The following is a 13,934-nucleotide window of genomic DNA, read 5'->3' as shown; positions in this document are numbered from 1 at the left end:
TCATTAGAACTGATTCAAATGTATTCTTTTTAACGGCTGAGTAATATTCCATGGTGTATATGTACCACAGCTTCCTTATCCATTCGTCTGCTGATGGGCATCTAGGTTGCTTCCATGTCCTGGCTATTATAAACAGTGCTGTGATGAACATTGGGGTGCACGTGTCTCTTTCAGATCTGGTTTCCTCAGTGTGTATGCCCAGGAGTGGGATTGCTGGGTCATATGGCAGTTCTATTTCCAGTTTTTCAAGAAATCTCCACACTGTTCTCCATAGGGCTGTACTAGTTTGCATTCCCACCAACAGTGTAAGAGGGTTCCCTTTTCTCCACACCCTCTCCAGCATTTATTGCTTGTAGACTTTTGGATAGCAGCCATCCTGACTGGTGTGTAATGGTACCTCATTGTGGTTTTGATTTGCATTTCTCTGATAATGAGTGATGTTGAGCATCTTTTCATGTGTTTGTTAGACATCTGTATGTCTTCTTTGGAGAAATGTCTGTTTAGTTCTTTGGCCCATTTTTTGATTGGGTCGTTTATTTTTCTGCAATTGAGCTGCAGGAGCTGCTTGTATATTTTTGAAATTAATCCTTTGTCTGTTGCTTCATTTGCTATTATTTTCTCCCATTCTGAGGGCTGTCTTTTCACCTTGCTTATAGTTTCTTTTGTTGTGCAAGAGCTTTTAAGTTTCATTAGGTCCCATTTGTTTATTTTTGCTTTTATTTCCAATATTCTGGGAGGTGGGTCATAGAGGATCCTGCTGTGATTTACATCGGAGAGTGTTTTGCCTATGTTCTCCTCTAGGAGTTTTATAGTTTCTGGTCTTACATTTAGATCTTTAATCCATTTTGAGTTTATTTTTGTGTATGGTGTTAGAAGGTGTTCTAGTTTCATTCTTTTACAAATGGTTGACCAGTTTTCCCAGCACCACTTGTTAAAGAGGTTGTCTTTTTTCCATTGTATATCCTTGCCTCCTTTGTCAAAGATAAGGTGTCCATAGGTTCATGGATTTATCTCTGGGCTTTCTATTCTGTTCCATTGATCTATATTTCTGTCTTTGTGCCAGTACCGTACTGTCTTGATGACTGTGGCTTTGTAGTAGAGTCTGAAGTCAGGCAGGTTGATTCCTCCAGTTCCATTCTTCTTTCTCAAGTTTGCTTTGAGCCAATTTTTCAAACTAAGTTTTAATTAGGTTGTCCTTAGCTTCTGAGAGTCAATCTACATAGTATGAAAACATTCTATAGAACCCAGTACCTGCCTTTCAGTAGTTAGAATTCTAGTAGTTCTAATTAGAACCCTGACCAAACCCTGTGTGTGGGAGGAGATAGTGGTGAATAAAATTAACTTCCTTTTGCTCTTGGAGAACATTGCTCATATGCAGAAGACAAGACCCTTGGTGCTTTTGGTTTCAGTCTGACTTGGTTCCTTTGCTTGGATTTAGAAAACAGGGAGAGGTGTAAAGGTGAAAATATAATAGCACCGCTGGAGGAAACCAATTTTTCTATGTGTCATCTGAATGATGCAGGATGTGGCGGCTGCCACAGTGCTCAGGCAATCATCTCTGTGTATGTGCTCAGTCGTGTCAGACTCTTTGTGACCTCAATGAACTGTAGCCCACCAGGCTCCTCTCTGTCCATGAGGAATTCCCAGGCAAGAAACTGCAGTGGGGTGCCATTTCCTCCTCCAGGGGATCTTCTTGACCCAGGGATCGAACTCGAGTCTCCTGCATTGCAGGCAGATTCTTTACCACTGAGCCATCAAGAAAGCCAAATGAGATCATGGGTTACATTTAAAATAATCCTAATATTTAGAGAGGTGGCAGACCCATTCCATGCTCTGCTAGCCTAAACCATCCTGGGAAATTCTTCTTTTAAAAAGAAGGTTGTTCACACCTCATGACATTTGAGGAATTCTTTCATTCTTTCATTCATTCAGTAACTGCTTATTGAAGGAGCCGTGGCAGTGTTGAGAATCCAGACTGCTCTGGCCTGTGGAACAGAGTCTGCTGGGAAACACAGACATTTATCATGTGGTTAGATATAAAATCACTGACTGTAATGAGAGCAAGGAAGGACAGTATAGAGTGCTTTTAATAGAGTATCCCTGGGATGCTATGGACACCATGAGACTTCTCTGAGGAGGTGGTAGTTGGGCTGAGCTCTGAAGGGTGAGTTAAGAGTTGCCTGGGTGAAAGAAGGGGAAACATTCCAGAAAGGGCAAAGAGCATGCACTAAGCTCTAGAATTGGGAAAGAGGAGCCCATTAAGAGATTGGAAAAAATCTGAGCCAAGGAAGTTGCATGTTTTGTCTAATGGAGCAGACTGCAGTGGTAGGATAGGAGTGGGGGGGAGTTGGGTAGGGTGAGAGCTTTCCAGGTAGCCTGTCCTGGAAGGGGGACTAAATTGTTACAGTTCCGCCAGGTGAAAGCTGTAGGGAAACGGTTTAATTTAAAATAAAGGAGAACCCCCTGAGTCAGTACTGCAAAGGCAGCAAACTTCCGCCTCCTAACCTGTTTAAGTCTAAGCTAGACCACAACTTGGTTAGAACTTCTTAAAGATGATAAAAGGGTGTCAGGCCTGTTGAATATTTAAGTCCATCTCAGTAAGGTTTAGTGAATCACTTTCTTTCCATTAAAAATGTACAAACAAACAACAGCAAAAAGCAGGCTAGTCCACTGGGGCAAACATCTGGTGCAAGAATGCCATTAAAAATTCCCCAAGGACAAGGTAAAGTCTTGGAGATTCCTTTCTGATCAATTAAAAGATTTTCAGAAATCTCAGTTCTGGCTAGAGTTGTAGAGTCCAGGGAATACAACATTTACATTTTAAGAAAGCTGTTTTCTTCTTGGCTTCCTCCCTCCCGAAGGATACAAAAATATGGAAAACCACTGATTCACTCTTCATGATTGCATGCAACAAGAGTCAGTAACCTGCTTACACCTGAAGTGTGATAAGAAAACAAGAGAACAACCAGATAGCATCAATTTTTGCCCATAAAGTTGCAAGCTTTCATTCAACTGTTGAATAAAAAATACAGATGGACATAAAGTGGATGTAGTGCAGCTCTGTTTTGATAAGTCCATTCCTTCCTTATAATTATTTTTTATTTTATATTTTTGAATTATCTGGAATTTCTAGAATTTTATTTGATTGTGCATTGTATAGTGTATACAGTCAATCTTGCTAGACTGTTTACTCAGCCATTTTTTAATAGAAGACTTCTTTCTCTTGCAAAAACAACAAGGAAGATAAAGAAGTTATCTTCTTTATTATAAGGCTACAAGAATGGGTTTGTATAATCATAAGCTAAAGTTGATATGAAATATCTTAATCAGCGTTTATTGAGAATTGTAAAGTGCCTTCCCTTTTTGTACATATATGCTCTAATCCCATGCAAAAACCTTGTGTGCCTTTTATAGAATCCCAGAAGAATTCCTTCAAGTCAGATGTTAGGTTTTATAGAAACATAGCGTTTTCTAATTGCCTCCTAGCCACAAATATCTGAAGTACACAAATATACACACACACATACACACACAGACTAGCCTGAAGACATAGGACATACTTAGTTTATACTGTTCTTATTCACTGTTGACCTGATCACCTCAAAATGAGTAGGGGATTTTTTCCTTTAACATCATAGAAGACATAAGTTCAAATTATTTTTGGAAACAAGGAAAAGTGGTATAGTCCTTTAACATGCCAATTTTTTTCACATAGATATATCTATATACATAAAGTATCTCTTTTACTGAGAGGATTCCTTTTAAGGTCTCAAATATCTTGAAAATCTCTGGCCCTTCCCAGCAAACACGCCATAGAATTAAAAGTCTTTGAGATGCTCTTCCAGTGACTTGCATTTTTCCTCCAAGTTGGCATCTGCCTCCATCCCTCCTTGAAAGGCAAACTTTATTTTAATTAAACAGGTCTTTTAAAAACCTGTCTACTATATTTCTAGCCCTGAGGTAGGTACTGAAGATACAATGATAAATGCAATTTTGTTGTTTTCAGGTAGCTTACAGTAAGAAGAACCTAGTAAGAGCACAATAACTAAATGATTCCCAATGACAAATAATAGTAGCTAGAACAACGTGTGTGCCAGAGGTTCTTAATCCTTTTTGAGTCACGGACCACTTTGAGAACATGATGGTGTATATTGTTGCTATAAACAAATATTTGCCTGAATGCTTAGCAGTTTAACATGACAAACATTAATTATCTCACATAATTACTAAAGATCAAGAATCTGAAAGTGGCTTAGCTGGATGGTTCTAGATTTGAAACTCTGATTAGGTTGCAGATAAGCTATCCATTGGGGGCGGCTGTCAACTGAAAGCTTGATTGGGGCTGGAGGATATGTTTCCAATGTAGCTTACCCCACATGACTATTGCAAGACAGCCTCAGGGAGTTCACTATAGGCTGCAGCAGAAAAACTCAGCTCCCAGCCACATTAGCCTCCTCATAAGATTGATCATGACATGGTGGTTGGTTGTCCTCAGAATAATTGATCCTTGAAAAAGACAGAGGAGAAAGCCTTGATGCTATTTATGACCCAGCACCACAAGTGATATACCATTACTTACCCAGTATTCTGTTGGTCACACAGATCAATCTTGATAAAATGTAGAAGATTACACAAGAACATGAACACCAGGAAGCAGGGGCCTTTGGGTGCCATGTTTAGAGTTGACTACCCCAGTCCCCATGGGCCTCTTCCCAGAGAAATGAACCATAGTCACAGGCAGAAGGAACCCTGCACTGATAAAAGGCCAAATACATAACCAGATCTGAAGAAGCCAGAAAGTTTTTACAAAAAAGTTTAATCACAGCTTTGCAGAAAGAGTGATAATTTTATCAGTGAGTAGGGTAGACAGGCAAGCAGACACTCTAGGTAGATTAAACAGAAAAAGCACACACACCTGAAAAAAAGTCACCTTTATTCGCAAAACCACAAGAGGCTCAACGGGGCTAAAACATAAGAAGAATGAGAGGTGTCGTCTGTGTCAGGTCATGGAAGACTTTAAAACCTTGCTGAAGAGGCTGGGTTTTATAGATCACTTTGGAGAACCTGTGGAGCCATAGAAAAATGAACTGGTCTACACAGCCCAATTTATATTTTAGGAAGATTTTTTCAGCCAAATTGTGTAGATGAAAAGCAGAGCAATCAGTTGGGAAGCTATGACTCTCATATAGAGACCAGACACCATGATGACATGAGTAGAAGTACAGACAGTGGAAATGGAAAGACAGATAGTTTCCAAGGGCTTGTCAGGAGGTAAAAATGTATTGGAATTGTCAGTCATTAATTTGGAAAATGAGAGAAAATAAGACATGAACAAAGCCATGGAGTTTTGGACAACTGAGGAAGTGAGAGATAGAAGAGGCTATAACAGGGGAGAGAACAAAGCATCAATATGAATTGAGATGTCTGATAAATGTTTTCCAATGAATGTTCACTGGGAAACTCTTCATGTGAACCCATCAAAAAGTGAGTTTCTGTGGAAATACCAGTTTAGAAAATACTGTGCCACTGGAGATTTATAATGCACATCGATATGTTACAGATCAAAATTCTTTTACTGTTTTTTTTTCTCAGTAAAGAGATACATATATTTTCAAGATAATTTTCCCAAACACATTTGATGATGGACTCTTCCTTTTGCTCAACCTCTCTTAACATACTATAAGTCTAGCATTCTGATTAGTGATGAACACATCATACGAATTTACAGTTCACCTAATTCAACAGTAAATGTCCATCGAAAAATTGCCAAAAATGACATTGCAAGAAGGTAGCTAACTCCTTTTTTAGCTTCACATTAATCATAGTCAAGTCTTCAGAAACTAATCCTTATTTGAACTTACAGAAAGAATCAGACTGGTGTTTATTCTTTTAGCTATTTCAATAATTGCAGTTCCCACTTTTGAAACCAATACTTGAAGGTTTTTTAAGGCATACAAAAACAAAGTGTATACCTTGGAGGAAAATATATATCTAGTTGAAAAATTTACCCAGCATTGTGTCTCGTACAAAAGTTATCCTTTGCTATATAACAAATGTTAGTCCCCAGAGCACTGTCTCACTGAGGTTTTGAAATGGAAAAGACATCATGGCCCTGATGACAAGTGTTGTTTCAGCCCAGTGTTTTTCAAGTGAGCATTGCTTTTGAGATCCTGACAACAGGCTGACTCGCAGGTCTTCCCTGGGTTCTGAATCTCCATCTGTAAACTGAGGAGAATTTTTAATGATGCCAACTGCAAATCTAGAAATTTACAATGGTTCCGGAAGCTAAGCAGAGGTGTTTCTTCCCTCGTGAGTGAATGCTGTTGTGTCTGACTCTTTGCAACCCTGTGGACTACAGCCTGCCAGGCTCCCCTGGAATTTTCCAGACAAGAATACTGAAGTGGGTTGCCATTTCCTCTTCCAGGGGATCTTTCTGACCCAGGGATCGAACTCACGTCTCCTATATTGGCAGTCAGATTCTTTACCAATGTGCCAAATGACCCAAGGAAAATTGTTTGCTTCTGGTCCGTAGTGGTTTTAAGCTTCAAACTTCAGGTGATAATGCTAAAGAGCCCAGCAGGTAACCTGGAGAAGCAAGAAAGAGTGCAGTGGCTGAGAGGTACAGCTCAGGAGGAAGGCTTGAACCGGGTGAATTCTCCTTCTGTCCTTTATTGCTGTGGAACTGAGCAAGCTTCATAAACTTGTCTCTCTTCTTTTCTAACCTATAAAATGGAGGGAATAATGTCTAGCTCTAGGGTTCGGGGGAAATGAAAGGGATAACTCATGGAAGACTTCAATTAATATGAGCTATTGTTATCAGCAAAATGGAAGCGTCCACATATAATCTGGATCACCTTAATACAAAAAATTACATAGACATCACAGTGTTAATAAAATAATGACAACAGCTTACTTAAATAGGGTTTCAGTGTGTGTGACTGCTTCCACATCTTAAAGTCCATTTGATGAGAAAGAACACTTCTCAACAGAGCCATGTTAGCGAAGCTGGGTCCAGCCACTGATGAGAAAAGAAAATGCATAGTGAGCCAGGCGAACTTAGGACCGACAGCCATTAGTGAGAAATAACAGATGGTGTCTCATTTTTTGCTATAGGCAAAGAGCCAAATGACATGACTAAATAGAAAGACAGCCCCATAGGATTGCATTTGGGCTCCTACTGAGCACGAAGCCTGAAAGCCAGGGACATTTTTAATAACCTTTCTTTGACAAGCTTAAAGTCATTTAATGTCTAAACCTGTCATACAGATCCAGCCAGGAGAACAGGCCTCCTGAGAAAACCCCATAGCACACGGTCTCACCTCCCTGTGAAAAAATAAAAATCTCATGCACACATTAAAAAAAAAAATCACATTATACAGCAAGGTCACCAAATTAGAACTTTCCATTTAAATTTTAAAAAGTCACTGCCCATCTCAATGGCAGCCTTCCAGACCTGCTCACCATTCTGTATTGCATAAAAAGTTGAGTTACTGTCCAGTCATTATTTAAACAAAACAATAGAGCACTTATGCGTACTTTAGCTGAAATTTTAGTTCAGTTTAATTAGAAGGAAATGCATTATAAATTACTATGTGCTGAGCACAAAAAAGAAAAGAAACTCACAATGTTTTAGATATTGGGTTTTACTTTTTCATCAATACAAATGAAACAGCAAGTAATCACTTCTTTTTAAATAGCTTTTGAAATTAATGAAAAAAAATCAGTAATTAACATGATTAAAAATCTTTATTATTCTGTCTATGCTTGTAATATTGATCAGAAGTACACCAGTGATTCTGTAAAAAAGAAAAAAGAAAAGCATTCATTGAAGCAAATTTATCTAATAAATTGTATTTGTTTTCCAACGAGTCAGCTAGTAAGAACATTAGCATGGACATGAATTTGATTTTCCCTGGAGTCTGTGGCCCCATCTTGCCCCAGCTGTTTCATTTTCTTCTCATCACCAAATCATTTTATTACAATAACTCTCCCTGCCTTACTTTTCTATAGTATTTATTTAAATGCGAGCACATCAGAGATACCTCCATGTTCAGCAGTGGGCTTAAGATGTACATTTAAATCACACCTTAGATACGTTTGTCAGGAAGAGAGAGGCTGACAGAAAAAAATAATTTTAAAACTATCATTTTGCCATTACTTAACTATACTATGTGAAAACTAATATGAAAGGAAAATAAAAATGGAGTTGGTGTTGCTAGGAAAGCTCTCTGGAATGGGAAGCTGAGAGGCCACTGAGGAAGCAGGACTTATGCACTGCTCAGCCTGGATGGAATCTGAACTTCAATGAATCTTGTCTTAACATAGGCTCCAAAATATCTTCCAAATATTCTAGAAACTCGAGATACTTATCAGATCCTTATTTAGAACAACTCCTGACAGTCATCCCTTAAGGACAAATGTTTCCTCCCTTGTGTCAGAGTACAGCCTCATGACTTCTGCCTTCTGTGTCAGTTGCTCAGCACTGAGTAAGGATTACTCTATTTTAAAAAGCCCTTGACACTCTTTCTCACCAAGAACACTCTTTCAGTATTACCTGAATCTGTATCTCCTGAGTTACAATTCCTATGACCCCAATAGAGCTTTGGGTTCTCTGCAAGCCTGACGCTGATTGTTGTTCAACATCAATCTACAAAGTTTGCAAAGGGAATAAAATATCACCATAGTAAAAATAGTCACAGCAATGTCTTTGAATTCTACAGATTAATGGGATTAAACTTATATAAAATAGTTACACTCATTGCTATTTTCAGAGAGACCTAGAAATACACATATTTTTCCTTTTAAATCTCTGATGTCAAAAACCTTTCAAACTTGAAATAGATGGCTATTTGTCAATTTAACAACACTGTGAATTCCACGGTAGAGGCATTTTTCCTTATTTCCCACTGCCTTTCCATCAGTCATGTATGGATGTGAGAGTTGGACCATAAAGAAAGCTGAGCACTGAAGAAATGATGCTTTTGAACTGTGGTGTTGGAGAAGACTCTTGAGAGTTCCTTGAACAAAAAAGTGATCAAACCAGTCAATTGTAAAGGAAATCAGTCCTGAATATTCATTGGAAGGACTGATGCTAAAACTCCAACACTTCGGTCATCTGATGCGAAGAACTGACTCATTGAAAAGACCCTGATCCTGGGAAAGATTGAGGGCAGAAGGAAAAGGAGACGACAGAGGATGAGGTGGTTGGATGACATCACCAACTCAATGGACATGGGTTTGGATGGACTCCGGCAGTTGGTGATGGACAGGGAGGCCTGGTGTACTGAGGTTCATGGGGTCGTAAAGAGTCAGACATGACTGAGCAACTGAGCTGACTGTTTTTTCATGGCACTCAAGAATGGTACATGTTCAATGACTATTTGTTGAATATGTAATACATATTTAGCAGCTAAAGTTGGGTAGTAGTATATAAGCACAGTGAAACAACTAAAGCAAGATGGAAAATACTTTATCTTGGTCATACCAGAATAAGTTCTCAGTTAAAAAATGTGGGTCCCAATGATGGAAAGGAAAAAATAAGCTCATTTTCTTATCAGTAAAATTACTAAAAAGCCTGGCCTTTGCTCTTTTTCCTCTTCTTCCCTTTTAGATGATACATAGATCTAGTGTCTGTCCCACACTGCTGCATAATTCAGGACAGCCACAATTATCCTGATACCCTGTCTCATGAATGTCCTTCCTTCTTAATTTAATAAACCACGTACTTATCCAGCTGATACCACTCCTTTCCACTGTAAGTACTCATGGTAGTTTTGTTTTACATTGTATCTTTCGGTGGAAACCACCTCGTCAATCTTCAGAAAATGAGTAATGATTGAATGCAAGTACTGCTTTTGTAGTCAGAAATATAAATAGTATTTTTAAAAATTCACACTGCGAAGCTTGAAAAAGCAATTGTTTAGGAATTTGCAACCAAATTATAAATATATATATATAAAAACATATATAGATATATATATATACACCAGGCTAATTTTTCTGTACATAAAAATGAATATTGCAACATTCACTTAAAACATGCTGTTCCAGTTAGGTACAATGACACATCCCATTTCAAGGGTTTGGAGACATATACGTGTGTGTACTCAGTCGTGTCTGACCCTTTGTGAACCCCTGGACTGTAGCCCACCAGGCTCCTCTGTTCATGGGATTTTCCAGGCAATACTAGAGCGGGTTGCCGTTTCCTACTCCAGGGGATCTTCTCCACCCAGGGATCAAACCCAGGTCTCTTGTGCCTCCTGCTCTGGCAGGAGGATTCCTTACCATTGAGCTACCTGGGAAGCCCCTGGGAGAGAGAGATAAATAACCTCTCAATGCTGAAAACCTGGAAAGTCGTCTCCAAATTAAGCTTCTGTGTCAGTTGCTCAGCACTGAGTAAGGATTACTCTATTTTAAAAAGATAATAAACAATAAGCATAAGAAAATAAATGCTTCTTCCTTGTCTCTTTCTGATGTTCAAAATCCTAGCTATTCTCTAGGCTGCTTTCAATCCTTGATGTCAAAATGTGCTTCCTCTAATGGACCCCATGGGCTTCCTGGTGGCTCAGCAAAGGATCTGCCTGCCAATGCAGGAGACGTGGGTTTGATCCCTGGTCAGGAAGATCTCCTGGAGAAGGACATGGCAAAGGAAATGGGGAAGGAAAAGGAAATGTGCTTGGTTTAACACAATGCTGGCTCCCAGAACTTAACAGGTGGTTTTACTGAGAGTCAAACAAGAGCTAGATTCTGTTGTTTTGACTAGACAATGGAGGCATTCTAGGACTTAAATATGTACAGCAAGCTCCTCCAGTGATTGCTTAAATATATCAGGCCTCTAGATGAATTTTTCATACTTGCCATTTCTGTGCTGGATATAATACACTGCTATGACTGGTAAAACACAATTGGCTTGTACATGAAATCATCAAGTGTACACTTTAAATAGCTTCCAATTTGATTTGTCAAGTATACCACAATAAAGCTATAAAATTGATTTTAAATAAAATAATGCCAGTTTTAGAAAGAAAAAAAAAGTGATTTTATTCATGAAAGATTATATTTTCTGACTTTTGCCTAATGTTCCTCTAGAGAAAAGTCCAAATCCATTTTATAAGCTTGGATTAAAGCTGAAATGATATCTGCATATGATAATGTAAAAAATTAATGATAATAAAACCTCATGCATATGTGTGTTATTTTATAATAACAAAACAACTTATGCCTATTCTTTAGTGTAACTCTTCAAACTCCTTTTATTTAATTAAATAAATATTTGAGGCCTCACTGTGTTCTGTATTGCATGCTGGGGGTTCCAGCATGAAGCAGGGAGAGAAATGTCTGCCCTCACAGAGTATATGACTCAGTGGGAGAAAGACAGGGAATGTGGATTAATTAACAAATATTCATGAAAGAGCAAATAAAATGCTGTAATTTTGGAATTACACAATGCTAAAGGAGAAAATTTTAAAGTCTTCAATTTAAAAAAACAAGAATATATTCATTTCTGATGAAAGAGTTCTTATGGAGAATGGCTATTTGCTATTACTATTTAGGTTAACTAAGCTCAGCTTTAAGTTGTTCTGATATTATAGGCACCTCCCCTTATGTCCCTCAAGATCTTGTTATAAAGTGGAGAATCCAAACATATTAATGATAAAATAAAATGTGTATGAAGCACTTAGCAAAGTTCCTGGAATAGAGTAAATGTTGATCTTATTGGATGTCTATGTGCCAAGCCTTCTCCTAGATGCATTAATAATGGCATTTTATTTCTTATAGCTACCCAATTAGGTGGATATTATCATTATCATTCCCACTTTAAAAATTAGAACACTAAGGTTCAGAGAATTCAAGTAACTGGTCAAAAATCACCAAGAAAATAGTAGTAGTGCAACCCAGATCTGAGCCTTGGTTAGCCTGAATTCAGAGTACATGCCTACTTTTCCTATTACACGCTCTCCTCAGCATCTAATACAACCCAGATATTCCTAGATATTCTCTTTTTCCTCTCTGGGTGTTTTAAGGGGCTGTGGATCTGATCATCATACTTACCACGTTTTCCTCCACAGTGTATCTCCCTTCATGATATCCTCTGCCCTAGATGTACTCTCTCTACCTCTGTTACATTTCTTCCAATGTCCCAGTACACCTCAGTCTCTCTTTTTATTGCTTGTAATTCTCCCTTTTTTGATAGTAACTATGTTATCCCTTTCCTACCACTAATGTTAGGACACAAAATTTGGTGATCAGAATACAATAGGATCTTAAAAGAATAGCATAGAAGTTAATAGGAACAATTTTTAGATTCAGATCAATATAAGTTCAAATCTCAGCTCCAGTGCCTTGCACACCTTCCTTAAATTCTCTTGCTTCAACCTCTTAACCTGCAAAATGAAGATGGTATTGTAAGATTTAAATTAGGCAAGACCTCTGTCTGTTTGGTGTATGGCTTGCATATTGTTAACAGCTCCATAAAGGATGCTGCTGGTAAATATTAGGACTTCTCTGTAATTCAAATGGTAAATAATCTGCCTGCCATGCAGGAGACCAGGGTTTGATCCCTGGGTTGGGGAGTTCCTTTGGAGAAGGGAATGGCAATCCACTCCAGTATTCTTGCCTGGAGAATTCCATGGACAGAGAAGCCTGGCGGGCTACAGTCCATGGGGTCGCAAAGAGTCGGACACAACTGAGCGACTAACATACACATACTGGTAAATATTGTTCACATATTTTTAATGAAATAACATAATAACTTTCTTAATAATAAAAATATTGAAGAAAAATAATATAGGATGTGGATAAAATAATGATAAGATTTGCTAAATATTTAAGGCAGACATATGCAACCAATTACAGATCTTTTACATTGTGTTTTTATAATTCTGAACTTGGCTTAGATCCACAAACTCTTCTCACATTGGTAGTCAGCAATAGTTCACACACCACTTTTCAAGGTTGTGGGGAAGAGATTGGAAAACAGGATAGCTAGCCTCCTACAGTCTCCAACTGTCCTCACTTCCTCATATTCACATCCTTCCATATTTCTCTTTCGTAAAGAAGCAAGGTGGTTATATGTGGTTAGTAGAATACTGTAGATGTGGTGAGCGACTTGCAAGGTTAGGTCATAAAAATGACAGCTCCCGCCTAGGTCTCTTGGAATTCTTGCTCTGTTGCCATGCAATGAAGGCAATCAAGCATGTGAACATGCCTACAAAGATCAAAACTGAGGCTTCCTGCAAACTGTCAGCACTGACTTGCCAGACAATAAGTCCATCTTGAAATAATCCACCTGAAGTGAATCCTCCAACTGTTAAACCTTCAAGTTCTGGAGCCCTAGCTGACATCTGACTATAATCTCATAATAGACCCTTAGCAGAACTGACTGAGGTGCTCCTGAATCTTCCAGGTAAATACGTGATTATCATTGCTTTAAGATACTCTCAATAGAGTGATGTGTTATTGATAACCAATATAGAAGAGGGGAATTGATCTGAGCCAGAGTTTTTGTGTTCCTTAACACTTTCTGCTGGAAGAACCTCCATTTCCTGAAAGATATTTGACCACTTAGTCAACAGTACTAAAGTATCTTAAAATATTTCCAATTAGTATGATCATCAGGTTTCTGCAGAATCTTGCTACTAATACTTCTAATTACGTTGATTCTCAGCTCTGTTTTTCTTAGTTTTTATACTGATAGGTGGGTTAAGCTTTCAGCATCGTATTCTATCTATATCCTTTTCACTATCCAGCCTTTCTTGAGCCATATTTGCATGAAACATGTATCTCGCCAGCCATGATTTTAATCAGAGTGTCTTTTATGAGGACATTAAAGTAAGTAAAGGTGGGGAATATATTACTCCAGGACTTTCACATGTTTGATTTTATGGTTATTTTTCCATTCCTTAAGGTTATGATTTCCCCAGCATGGGTCAGAC

Source organism: Cervus canadensis, chromosome 29, assembly GCF_019320065.1.
Source record: "Cervus canadensis isolate Bull #8, Minnesota chromosome 29, ASM1932006v1, whole genome shotgun sequence".
NCBI classification, from domain to species: domain Eukaryota; kingdom Metazoa; phylum Chordata; class Mammalia; order Artiodactyla; family Cervidae; genus Cervus; species Cervus canadensis.
This window is presented reverse-complemented; position numbering follows the sequence as displayed.